Source organism: Oenanthe melanoleuca, unplaced genomic scaffold (genome assembly GCF_029582105.1).
Source record: "Oenanthe melanoleuca isolate GR-GAL-2019-014 unplaced genomic scaffold, OMel1.0 S012, whole genome shotgun sequence".
NCBI lineage: Eukaryota > Metazoa > Chordata > Aves > Passeriformes > Muscicapidae > Oenanthe > Oenanthe melanoleuca.
In genome coordinates, this window is record NW_026612661.1 from 67,530 (window position 1) to 79,008 (window position 11,479).

Sequence of the window (11,479 nt, forward strand, 5' to 3'; positions counted from 1 at the left end):
TTTGCTTTCTGAGACGGAAAGAAGTACACAAGGTCTTCTCATCCATCTTCCTTCTCAGCTTTGGTAGTGCCTGCTTTTCACGTGCCATTCTCTTGGCCTTCTGTAGGGAGTGTGTTAGACCCTCCTTATGTGCCCTCACTAGTTCCATAGGTTCTATCTTGGGCTTGAGACTTAATCCTCCAGAGAGTTATCTCCAGTCCTCATCCATGGTGTACGTACCTACCTTGGCTTATACTGTATGTAGCTGTCTTGGTTTATGTTGCATGTACCTTTACTGTGTGCATCTCTACTGTATGGGCCTTTATTGTGCCCCTTAGGTCGGAGCTGCCCTGCCCTGGCACCCGCTTGGGTAGAATAGTTACAGAACTTTATTGTTCCTCTCTTTTCTGTGGGGTTTTGGGTAGGAAATGTGTGGGGATAACCTCTACCTGACCAGCTCCTGCTGTCTCTCAGGTCCCTGAGGTGGATTCCCATCTCTGCAGTCACCAATTATGCCGATTTCCCTGGAATCTCCCGTTGGGTGTTGAAGAGCAGCAGCCGGGGGATGTGTTGAAGCATCCTCTTCATGCAGCATTCCAAGTGAGGGTTGCAGTCAGCCTGTCAGCTGCAGAGTGTGACAGGGGGAGCGTGTGTCTGTCTGGGAGAGTCTGTGTCTGTCTGGAGAGTCTGTGTCTGTGTCTGTCTGCTTATGTCTGCCTGTGCCACTGTGTGTGCTGACTGCTTCTAACCTTGTGCATATGGTTTTTACCTTTTACCTTTCTCAACTCATTTTTAAATTTAGAATAAAAAGTCCCCAGCCAGGAGTTTGGGTTTTTTTCCCCCCAGCTGGATTTTTTTCCTTGGTCCCAGCCAACAAGATGACGTTCATCCCCAGAGGTTGGGCATGGACAGTCCCAGTACCAGGGTTTTGTCAGCAGGATGGTTTTTGGGGCATGGACAGTCCCAGTACCACGGTTTACTGAACACGATGGTTTTTGAGGCATGGACAGTCCCAGTACCAGGGTTTTGTCAGCAGGATGGGTTTTGAGGCATGGACAGTCCCAGTACCAGGGTTTTGTCCGCAGGGATGCCCATGGCTCCCGGGCCAGGGGCTGCTCTGAGCAGGCTCCTGGAGATGCTTCAGCCTGGATACAGGCCACTGACAGCCCAAAAGCAGCCCAGGGAGCAGCTGGCGTGTCCTGGTGATGGTGGCGCGGGCTGCGTGCAGAGGGGCTCAGACAGCAATTCCTGGTTCCAGCCTCCCAGAGCTCCCAGGCAGCTGCCAGGTATGTCCTGTCCACCCCAATTGCCTTCCCTTCCCTTCCTGCCTGAGGCCTCGTTCAGCAGCAGCAGCACTAAAGCCAAGGCAGTCTTCCCTCACAGCTATTAAATGCCAACCGACAGCCTGCAGAGATGCCTTCAAATCAAAGGTTCAGGTGGGATGAAGTTTTGTTTGGACGAAGGTGGGAGTTTCCAGGGAGCCAGCTGGAAGTGCAGAAGGGATGGAAAGCTTTCCCAGGTGGGTCCCACTGGAGGTGTGCTGGAGGCAGGGATGTGCGCCCTTTGCTGAGGGAAAAGAACTTGCAGAGGCTCTGAAAGGAGCTGAGCTGCTGCAGGGAGAGATGTCCTCCCGTGGGCACGGGGAGCTGCCTTGGCACGGGACGGGAGCACCCCCGGCCCTGCCTTCTCCTGCTTGAAAATATCACCTGGAGCCCCGGCTCAGGGGGGCTAAATCAGCTGGACTCCAGGCAGCTCTGTCAAGTGCCCCCAGGGACATGGGTGGGGCTGGGGGGTGAGGGCTTTAAATAGCCAATTCTTTGGAACAGATGCCTGTCCCTGTCCCGATGCTGCTGAGCTTCCTTGGACGCTCTGCCCGTTCCTGGCACAGCTGGCATTCAAGGGGCAGCTCTGCATGGAAATATCCACCCTCCATGAGGCACTGTGAGGGTATGGCAGCAGGAACTGAGCAGGGAATTGGGGGCTGTGGGATAATTCACGGGAACTAGCAAAGCTGACAGCGAGCCCTGAGTCTGGGCCCTGCACAGAGAACAATCTTTGTGCTGCCCTGTCACCTTTTTCTTCTGGTTATTTTTTCTTTTTTTTTTTTTTTTTTTTTTTTTTCCTTCCAGGTGCTGGACTTGCCTCTGTGGATGTGCGCTGAGCTCTCACTGCAGGGGACTGTCAGTTCTGACTGGCTGTGAGTTTGTGTTCTTCTCACTGGCGAATCAGAAATGATCATTAATTAGACCACCGAAATCTTTTCTGAAACCTTTCCCCTTTCCTGATAAGTCTTGTCTTTCTGCCTTTAACTCTACAGCTGTTCCCTGACGTGATTTCCCCTGCCTCACTTCTGTGCAGCTCCTAGCTGGGGAAAACTGGGATAACTTAGAGGGGACAGAGGTGAAACTTTTAGCTGGATTTTTCTAAAATTTTCTAATGATACTGAAATTATTTCCAATTGCCCCAGTGAGAAGAACACCAACTTGCAGGCATCAAAAGCTCAAAACTCGTTTAATTGAGGTAGGTCCAAGGAAAAACCCAGCCATGCCAGGCTGAGGCTGGAGCCTGCTCATAATTCATTGTTGGTGTCTGCTGCAGTCTAGGAATAGCTGTCTCATTTGTCACTTGCTTGATCTGCTTTTATATCCCTGATTCAAATGGAGTTAGGCAAACTTCATGTTTGCTATTAGGCTATGAAGAAGCCTATTGTAACCAGCATATGCTTTTCTTAGATGGAAATGTGCATGCAAAATACAAAGAGCTTGAATACGGAGATTTTTTTTTTCCCCCTCCTGAGGTTCAAGTATTTGATCATTTTAATAGCATTCCATTTTCCTGTTGCACTCATTTTTAGAGTGCATCATTTGTATTAGCTCTGAGTAGCATAATTCCTTCCAAATTCCTATGGCGGGCACTATAACCATAAGTATACAATTAGCTACAGCTGGATGTAGCAGAGGTGAACACTAAATAGTTTTGTTGGCAGGAGGCTCAGTGTCTTTTAACCCAGACAGCTTCTTTACAGATGCCTGGTTTGTTACTCTGCTTTAGGGAATATGGGGAACTTCAGATACAAAGAAGAGAATTTAAAAGTTATAATTGTACAAGTTTATTATGCAAAAAGGTGCTGAAGGTGCTGTGGATTTGTTTTGGATTGTTATTTGTGGGTTTTTTGTTTGTTTTCTTTTGGGTTTCTTTGTGTTGTTTTTGGTGTTTTTTTTTTTTTTTTTTTCCTAGGTTTTTTTTTTTTTTCCTTCCCTTCCCTTCCCTTCCCTTATTTTTTTTTTTTCCCTTCCCTTCCTTCCCTAGCTTGAAGAAACTGGAAGAAGGAATTTGGATGTATAAAAACAAGCTGAGAAGAGCATCAGTGTGTTCACTGGCAGCACGGGCTGGGATGAGGGCTGAGCAGGACCCAAGCTGCAGCACTTCAACCATTCAGCTTTCACCTCCTGTTTTATCACGGCCTTTATGAGACAGATGTGAATCGATGAGTCCCAGGCCGAGCCGTGCCCGTGCCCTGTTCTGTCGGTGCCCTACTCCCGGGAGTTCAAGCACAAGTACGACTACTTCCGCAAGAAGCTGAAGAAACCTGTGAGTAGAGCCTGCAGGACACGGCTGCTCCTCCCTCCCTGTGCTCTCCTGTTTTCTTTGATACATTTCTCGTCGTTTTCATCAAATATTTACCACAGAAGTCTGCAGCACTGTTTTGGAGCTGGCCCAGTTCCCCTCATGTTCCCAACACGTGCACTGAGAGAGCACTGGGGAATGAAAACATGGGGAGCTGAACACGAGGTGTCTGACCTGTCACTGAGCTGTTAGCAGCCAGGAATTTGCCCTAAGGCTTATTTCTTGAGACTAACAAGGATGATCTAATCTTCTTTGGCACAGGCTGACATACCCAACAGATTTGAGATGAAATTACACAGCAATAACATTTTTGAGGAGTCCTACAGAAGAATCATGTCTGTGAAGAGACCTGATGTATTAAAAGCCAGGCTGTGGATTGAATTTGAGTGAGAAAAAGGACTTGACTATGGAGGTGTGGCCCGAGAATGTTTTTTTTCTCTTGTCCAAGGAGATGTTTAACCCTTACTATGGTCTCTTTGAATACTCAGCAACGTAAGTTGTATTTCTATTCTCAAGGGCTCTATACATGACATTTTGCATAAGAGGGAAGGTTGCTTAGGCAGAAGTCGCACCCCTTTCCAGGGTGCCCTGGGGAGCCCCAGTGCCCTGCTCCTCCTGCTCTTCAGAGAGCCTCTGGAATGGTCCTTGAGAAGCCAGGAAACATTTCCATAGCTCAGGCAATATCCAGGGCAGCAGAGCTGCAGCTTTTGAGGGCAGTGTCACAGCAAAGCTGCTTTCCTCTGCCCAGACTCTGCCCAGAGTGGCAGTGCTGCTGTAGGGTGAGCTCAGAATGCAGCTGCTCGTCCCCACTGCAGTGGCCTCCAGAGCTTCAGGCTGGGGCTGCCCAGCTGTAAAGGCAGAGAGGGCATTCTTGCTGCCAGGGCTTGGGTTTGCTGCTGTGCCCACCCTTCAGCTCCCGTGGCTGCGTGGGGGACATGCTGGAAAGGCCTTGGAGGGAGATGCCCCTAGGCACAAGCTATGTGTGAACATGTCTGAGTGTCTGCTTATTTAAAGGCTTGCTTCTTGAGCTGGTTTTTTTTTTCTTTCCCCAGAAAAGAGACAACTACACACTTCAGATGAATCCTAATTCAGGTCTCTGTAACGAAGATCACCTGTTGTACTTCACCTTCATTGGCCGGGGTGGCCGGCCTGGCTGTGTACCACGGGAAGCTGCTGGACGGTGAGTGCTGCTGCCAGGGGCTGGGGAGGGGCTGCAGTGCCTGAGAGCCCATTCTGGGACAGGCTGGGGCTGTCAGGGGCTGGGGAGGGGCTGCAGTGCCTGAGAGCCCATTCTGGGACAGGCTGGGGCTGCCAGGGGCTGGGGAGGGGCTGCAGTGCCTGAGAGCCCATTCTGGGACAGGCTGGGGCTGCCAGGGGCTGTTTGAATGGGATTCATTCAGTCACAGTGCCTTTCTTTCTCTGCTCAAGGGAAAGCTCCAGAACCAGCAGGAGCATTGTCCCTAGAGGAAAAGCATGGAATTTTTATCAGTATTTCCATGCAAGCCTGCAGCCAAACTAGGGGGGTCAACTGCAGCGTATTTTCATATGTAAAATTATAGCTGAATGATTTAATGACAAATTCTGCTGCATTTTGAAATCTCACACCTGGCAGACATCACTGAGCTGATTTTCCTGAGCCTTGGTGCAGCAGAGGAAGCAAAGGAGTCCTGAGCAGAGGAAGGTCACTAGCCTGATTTTCAGGCAACTCCTTGGAGAGGGAAGTAGTGATTTTAAATGGGATAGAGTACCCTGGGCTTAATTCCCCAGCTTTTGTCTCTCTCTGCCATTAATGTTAGGGTGGTCAGTGGAGTATGGCAGTTAGTGGATAATTGTTGAAACTGAAAAATTGGACTTTCTGTGCCATAATAAAATAAAGCTGAGCTGCTCTGATGCCGTTGCAGCTGCAGGACTGTTACAGTCAGGAGGTAACAGGAAATGCCAGGGGTGGTGCCCTCAAGCATTCCACCTTTCTGGAATGTGCAGGGGCAGGGCAGGTAATCTGTCCTCTCTCTCCCAGGCTTCTTCATCAGACCTTTCTACAAGATGATGCTGGGGAAGCCCATAACCCTGAAGGACATGGAGTCAGTGGTAAGAGCCCATTGAACCTGTGCCAGTGCTCACAGGCCCCTGGCTTTCCACAGCTCTGCACTAATTGCCCATTTTCAAACTGCCTAACTGTGATCTGCCCTAGGACAGTGAATACTACAACTCTCTGAAGTGGATCCTGGAAAATGACCCCACCGAGCTGGATTTTGCATAGATGAGGAAAACTTTGGGCAGGTACGTAAAGGTTACTTGCATCTTAGGACTGGTGGTTGCCAACAAGTAGCTCAGTGCTGACAGTCTGGTGGTGGTGAAAGCAGCTGGGAGCCAGCTGGCCGTGTTCCCAGCTGGGAGCGGGGCTGCCAGCTCCTGTCAGGGAGCTGTGGCACCTCTGGGACAAGCTGGAGATGCAGCTGAGTGATGAAATACTTGCAGTGAGGAGGGATGAAGGTGTCCCACAGTCCAGCTGGGACATGCTCAGGGACTCTCTGGTTCCTGAAGCTGAAGGTGCTGTCAGGGGAGAGCAGCAGAAGGACACCAGGTCCTCTCTGTAGTGCCTGTCACAGCTGGTGCGCCAGGGGGAAGCTGCCAGGTTGAAAAGGGTCACAGCCTATGGGGCTCTTTCTCCATTACAAATGAAAGTGTTGTAGACATTAAATTAAATTAGTTTGCTTAGAGGTTTTTATGACCTTTTTTTTGCATTTTCCCTTTGTTTACTTCTGAGCCCTAGATCCTGGCTCCAGATAGAACTGGAGCTGGGGACTGTAGGGCCTTTTATAAAAACTGACTTCAGCATTTCAAACCATGCATTCAGTGTCCTGTCAAAAATATTCTGATCCACTTTCCAGTGCTGCCTTTTTCCTGAAGCACCATAAGGTTATGGATTTCATGGAGAACTAGGAGCCACAGAATAGAGAGGTTTTGTAACACACTGGTTGGCTTTGGGCAGTTCCAGTATGTGATTTATCTTCTTGTATTACAGATAATAGCTATTATAATTTTGTGTATATAAAGTACCTATTTTGTGGTTCTATTTTATATAAATATATAATTTCATTATTATAAATAATAATTGTAATAAAATGATCAGTAAATAGCCAGCCCCTCTCTGCCAGTTTTCCCTTCTGTCAGCGGAGGTTTGTTCAAAAGTGTAAATCAATTTGCTCATGATTGCCTGATCCTGCTTGTGAAACACTGCTCAGGGAGAGTGGGTTCTGGGAGAAAGATGTCCTCAAATAACAGCCTTTGGTCTTTTGAAATGCAGACATATCAAGTGGACCTGAAGCCCAACGGGTCCGAAATCATGGTAACAAATGAAAACAAGCGGGAATACATTGAGTAAGTACCGTGATGGAATGTGCCTGGGGGGAAGAAAGAGCAGCTGGGTTAGAATTGACCCTGCTGCAATCCCTGGAGCTTGTACTGCACAAGAGCATCCGGGATCATTGGGGGAAAACCTTACTGTTAACATTGGTTATATCCCGTCAGGTACAAGAACAAGGAGTAAATTAAATGACGTGCTTTGATCTCCTGAAATTCCCCCCATGGAAACGTCCTTCTCCAACACCTGGCTCAAGCCGAGATGAGCCAGAAGGTGCTCTCCAGCCTGGCCCTCATCCCAGTGTCCTCCTCTGCCAGTCACAGACCAGAGCCAGGAGTCCAGTGCCAGCAATCCTACCAAAACTGGCCAGATCTGAAATTAGGTTTCATTTTCAGATTTCTCAGTTCTTCTACCTACCAGGATGTAAAATGCTGAATTCATTAATACCTGCTGGCATTTTAAATCAGGGCCTTTTCCAAAGTGAAAGATGTTACAATTGCTACATTCGTGTAAACTGGGAATTCATTTCCAGTGCCTGGACCTGGAGCAATTCCATGCCTGGAATTTACTTTTGATGCCTGCACCTGTGAGGTGTTTGTGGTGCGGGTGGCTGGTGCTGAAAGCAAGGTGTCCCTTTGATGCTGCAGTTTATTTCTTTATTTATAGGCGAGGTGCTGTGTCCTGACAGCTCTCCTCAGAGCTTGCAGACTTTGCTGGGAATTTTTAATTGCTCATTGCTCTGGAAGAATAAAATGTCTGCTCACGTAGGTACCTACAGGAGTGAAAAAATTCCCACTGTAATTTGGTCAAAGTCACTGGGCTTTTTGGTTTGTCTCTTCAAAATTCCATCAGTCACCAGCCAATAAATTGGAGTAGCTGGTGGAAGCTGCTTAGTTACCTGAACTTGCTGAAGTTGTAAATGACAAACTTGAAAGCATTTGGGGTTGCTGAAACCTTTGAGCCCTTGGCTGAGACCTGCTAATGAGTTTGTTTTTCTGGTGGGGTTTTGTTTCTTTCTGCAGCTTGGTCGTCCAGTGGCGATTTGTCAACAGAGTGCAGAAAGAAATGAATGCCTTTCTGGAGGCGAGGCTCTTTAGCTCCTTTCTTTCCCAAAACCAGGGATTGTTTTTAACACAGATTTCTTACCCACTGGTGTCTGTGTAAAGGGAGTGGGGAGCTTGGCAGGGAATGCAAATAGAATACATGATGTTTTGTGATTTGACAGTTTTATCTTGTGTAAGAATATATCATCTTTCCCTTATGGGAATAAGGTCGTTCTCGTTCAAGTTTAATTATTTGAGCTTGAAGTAATTTGGTCATTGATTTTTTTAATTAGGATTTATGTGGGATGAGAGTTTTAACTTTGCTCTTCTTTTTAGGGATTTACAGAACTGCTTCCTATCGACCTGATTAAAATTTTTGATGAAAATGAGCTGGAGGTGAGTCAATTTGGTGCCCCAAGCTGGCAGCTCTCTGACAGATGTGCCACGTTCTGGGCTTTTCAGTCATCTGTCTCTCTCCCTGGGGGAACGTGCGGACACGGCTGGAAATCAGATGTTTCTTCCTAATTAATAAATCTGTTCATGACATGAGAAGAGCTGCACTCAGGAGGGTGGTGGGGGGTGTGCCTCTGAAAGCCTGGAAGCAGCCTAGTGGATCAGTGCCACCCTCTGCCAGTCCTATCTGAGCCAAAGACGTGGAAGTTGTGTCACACTGTGGCAGTGTGCAGCCCTTCTGCAGCAGCTGGGATACTCTGGGGGTGCTCGGACTCTCCCCTGGGTGTGCATAAGTGCCTGAAGGTCAGAGCCCTGAGGGGCAGTGGCACCTTGTACCCTGTGAGGTCAGGGACACATCCCACCCTTCTGCTTGCCTGCAGTTACTGATGTGTGGCCTTGGTGACGTGGATGTCAGCGGCTGGAGACAACACACCATCTACAAAAATGGTTACTGCCCAAATCACCCTGTTATCCGCTGGTTCTGGAAGGTAAGACTGGGCACCAGCCCTCGCTGGTCCTGTAGGTGAAAGTCCCTGCCCTTTTTTGCAATCATTTTTCTGTATGAGAACTGCTCAGGGTGGGTGGTTGTGCTGGGGCCGGAGCTGTTCCCTCCTGGCTCAGGTGAGGGCAGGTGCAGCTCCTGCTCAGATGGAGCAGAGGCAGCTCGCAGTGCCCTGAGGCTGCTGGCACAGAGGGGCTCCTGCAGTGCTGAGGGTGTCTCTGCCCCCAGGCTGTGCTGCTGATGGACGCTGAGAAGTGGATCCGGCTGCTGCAGTTTGTGACCGGGACGTCCCGCGTGCCCATGAACGGGGCGGGACAGGGGCGGGACCGGGCAGTCCCAGAAGGCAGAGCCCGGGAGGAGCCGGGATGAAGCGGGGCGGGCCCGGGGCTGGGGCCGAGGTGATTTAACGCCTGGAAACCACCCGGCCGCCGTTTGCTGACGCCAAGCGGGGTGAGAGGAGGAGCTGCTTGTTCGGGCTCCCAGGTGAGCTGTGGGGTTCGGCTTCTGCCCCTCTCCCCCGCTCTAGCCCTCCTTCCTTCACTGCGTATTCCTCTTCTTTCCCCCCTTGTGCCTCCCAAAACCTCCCCTCCTCTCCCCCCTGCCCCTCCTTCCTTCTCCCTGAACTCCTTTACTTTTTCCCCTTTCTCTCCCCATCTCAAGGGATACAGCCCAGGATATCTCAGGGCCCAGATGATTTCTGTTCCTTCTGCTTGTTTCACTTGCAGGTGTTTCCCAGTCCAGCTCGCTGAGCCTCCAGCTCTGACTGTGGCAAGTTCTTCATTCCAGCTCTGGCTCTGAGATGCTGCACTTGATGGCTGCTCCAGTTCCTTCCAGCTCTGGGTAAATAACTGGTGTCTCTTGTGTAATCTGTGTCCTTGTTCTGTCCTTTGTGTCCATCTGTGTTACCTTTGTCACATCTGCATGCTTTATCAGCATCCTTCCAAGCCATGGTAGCCAGACTCTACTCGTGTACTTTCCTGCATTGTGCTTATTCCAGCACATTTACCTTTTTGCTTTCTGAGACGGAAAGAAGTACACAAGGTCTTCTCATCCATCTTCCTTCTCAGCTTTGGTAGTGCCTGCTTTTCACGTGCCATTCTCTTGGCCTTCTGTAGGGAGTGTGTTAGACCCTCCTTATGTGCCCTCACTAGTTCCATAGGTTCTATCTTGGGCTTGAGACTTAATCCTCCAGAGAGTTATCTCCAGTCCTCATCCATGGTGTACGTACCTACCTTGGCTTATACTGTATGTAGCTGTCTTGGTTTATGTTGCATGTACCTTTACTGTGTGCATCTCTACTGTATGGGCCTTTATTGTGCCCCTTAGGTCGGAGCTGCCCTGCCCTGGCACCCGCTTGGGTAGAATAGTTACAGAACTTTATTGTTCCTCTCTTTTCTGTGGGGTTTTGGGTAGGAAATGTGTGGGGATAACCTCTACCTGACCAGCTCCTGCTGTCTCTCAGGTCCCTGAGGTGGATTCCCATCTCTGCAGTCACCAATTATGCCGATTTCCCTGGAATCTCCCGTTGGGTGTTGAAGAGCAGCAGCCGGGGGATGTGTTGAAGCATCCTCTTCATGCAGCATTCCAAGTGAGGGTTGCAGTCAGCCTGTCAGCTGCAGAGTGTGACAGGGGGAGCGTGTGTCTGTCTGGGAGAGTCTGTGTCTGTCTGGAGAGTCTGTGTCTGTGTCTGTCTGCTTATGTCTGCCTGTGCCACTGTGTGTGCTGACTGCTTCTAACCTTGTGCATATGGTTTTTACCTTTTACCTTTCTCAACTCATTTTTAAATTTAGAATAAAAAGTCCCCAGCCAGGAGTTTGGGTTTTTTTCCCCCCAGCTGGATTTTTTTCCTTGGTCCCAGCCAACAAGATGACGTTCATCCCCAGAGGTTGGGCATGGACAGTCCCAGTACCAGGGTTTTGTCAGCAGGATGGTTTTTGGGGCATGGACAGTCCCAGTACCACGGTTTACTGAACACGATGGTTTTTGAGGCATGGACAGTCCCAGTACCAGGGTTTTGTCAGCAGGATGGGTTTTGAGGCATGGACAGTCCCAGTACCAGGGTTTTGTCCGCAGGGATGCCCATGGCTCCCGGGCCAGGGGCTGCTCTGAGCAGGCTCCTGGAGATGCTTCAGCCTGGATACAGGCCACTGACAGCCCAAAAGCAGCCCAGGGAGCAGCTGGCGTGTCCTGGTGATGGTGGCGCGGGCTGCGTGCAGAGGGGCTCAGACAGCAATTCCTGGTTCCAGCCTCCCAGAGCTCCCAGGCAGCTGCCAGGTATGTCCTGTCCACCCCAATTGCCTTCCCTTCCCTTCCTGCCTGAGGCCTCGTTCAGCAGCAGCAGCACTAAAGCCAAGGCAGTCTTCCCTCACAGCTATTAAATGCCAACCGACAGCCTGCAGAGATGCCTTCAAATCAAAGGTTCAGGTGGGATGAAGTTTTGTTTGGACGAAGGTGGGAGTTTCCAGGGAGCCAGCTGGAAGTGCAGAAGGGATGGAAAGCTTTCCCAGGTGG

The 11,479-nt window shown here is 49.8% G+C and overlaps 1 long non-coding RNA gene and 1 pseudogene across 1 annotated transcript; both read left to right on the forward strand.

The window, feature by feature from the left end:
• Nucleotides 1–1,365: 1,365 nt before the first annotated feature.
• On the forward strand, nt 1,366–3,436 carry LOC130266309 (uncharacterized). Its single transcript, XR_008842818.1, has 4 exons — nt 1,366–1,498; nt 2,109–2,176; nt 2,447–2,499; nt 3,289–3,436. It is a non-coding gene; the product is annotated as an uncharacterized LOC130266309 (long non-coding RNA).
• A 62-nt stretch (nt 3,437–3,498) lies between these two features.
• LOC130266303 (E3 ubiquitin-protein ligase NEDD4-like) lies at nt 3,499–9,895 on the forward strand (annotated as a pseudogene).
• Nucleotides 9,896–11,479: the final 1,584 nt, after the last annotated feature.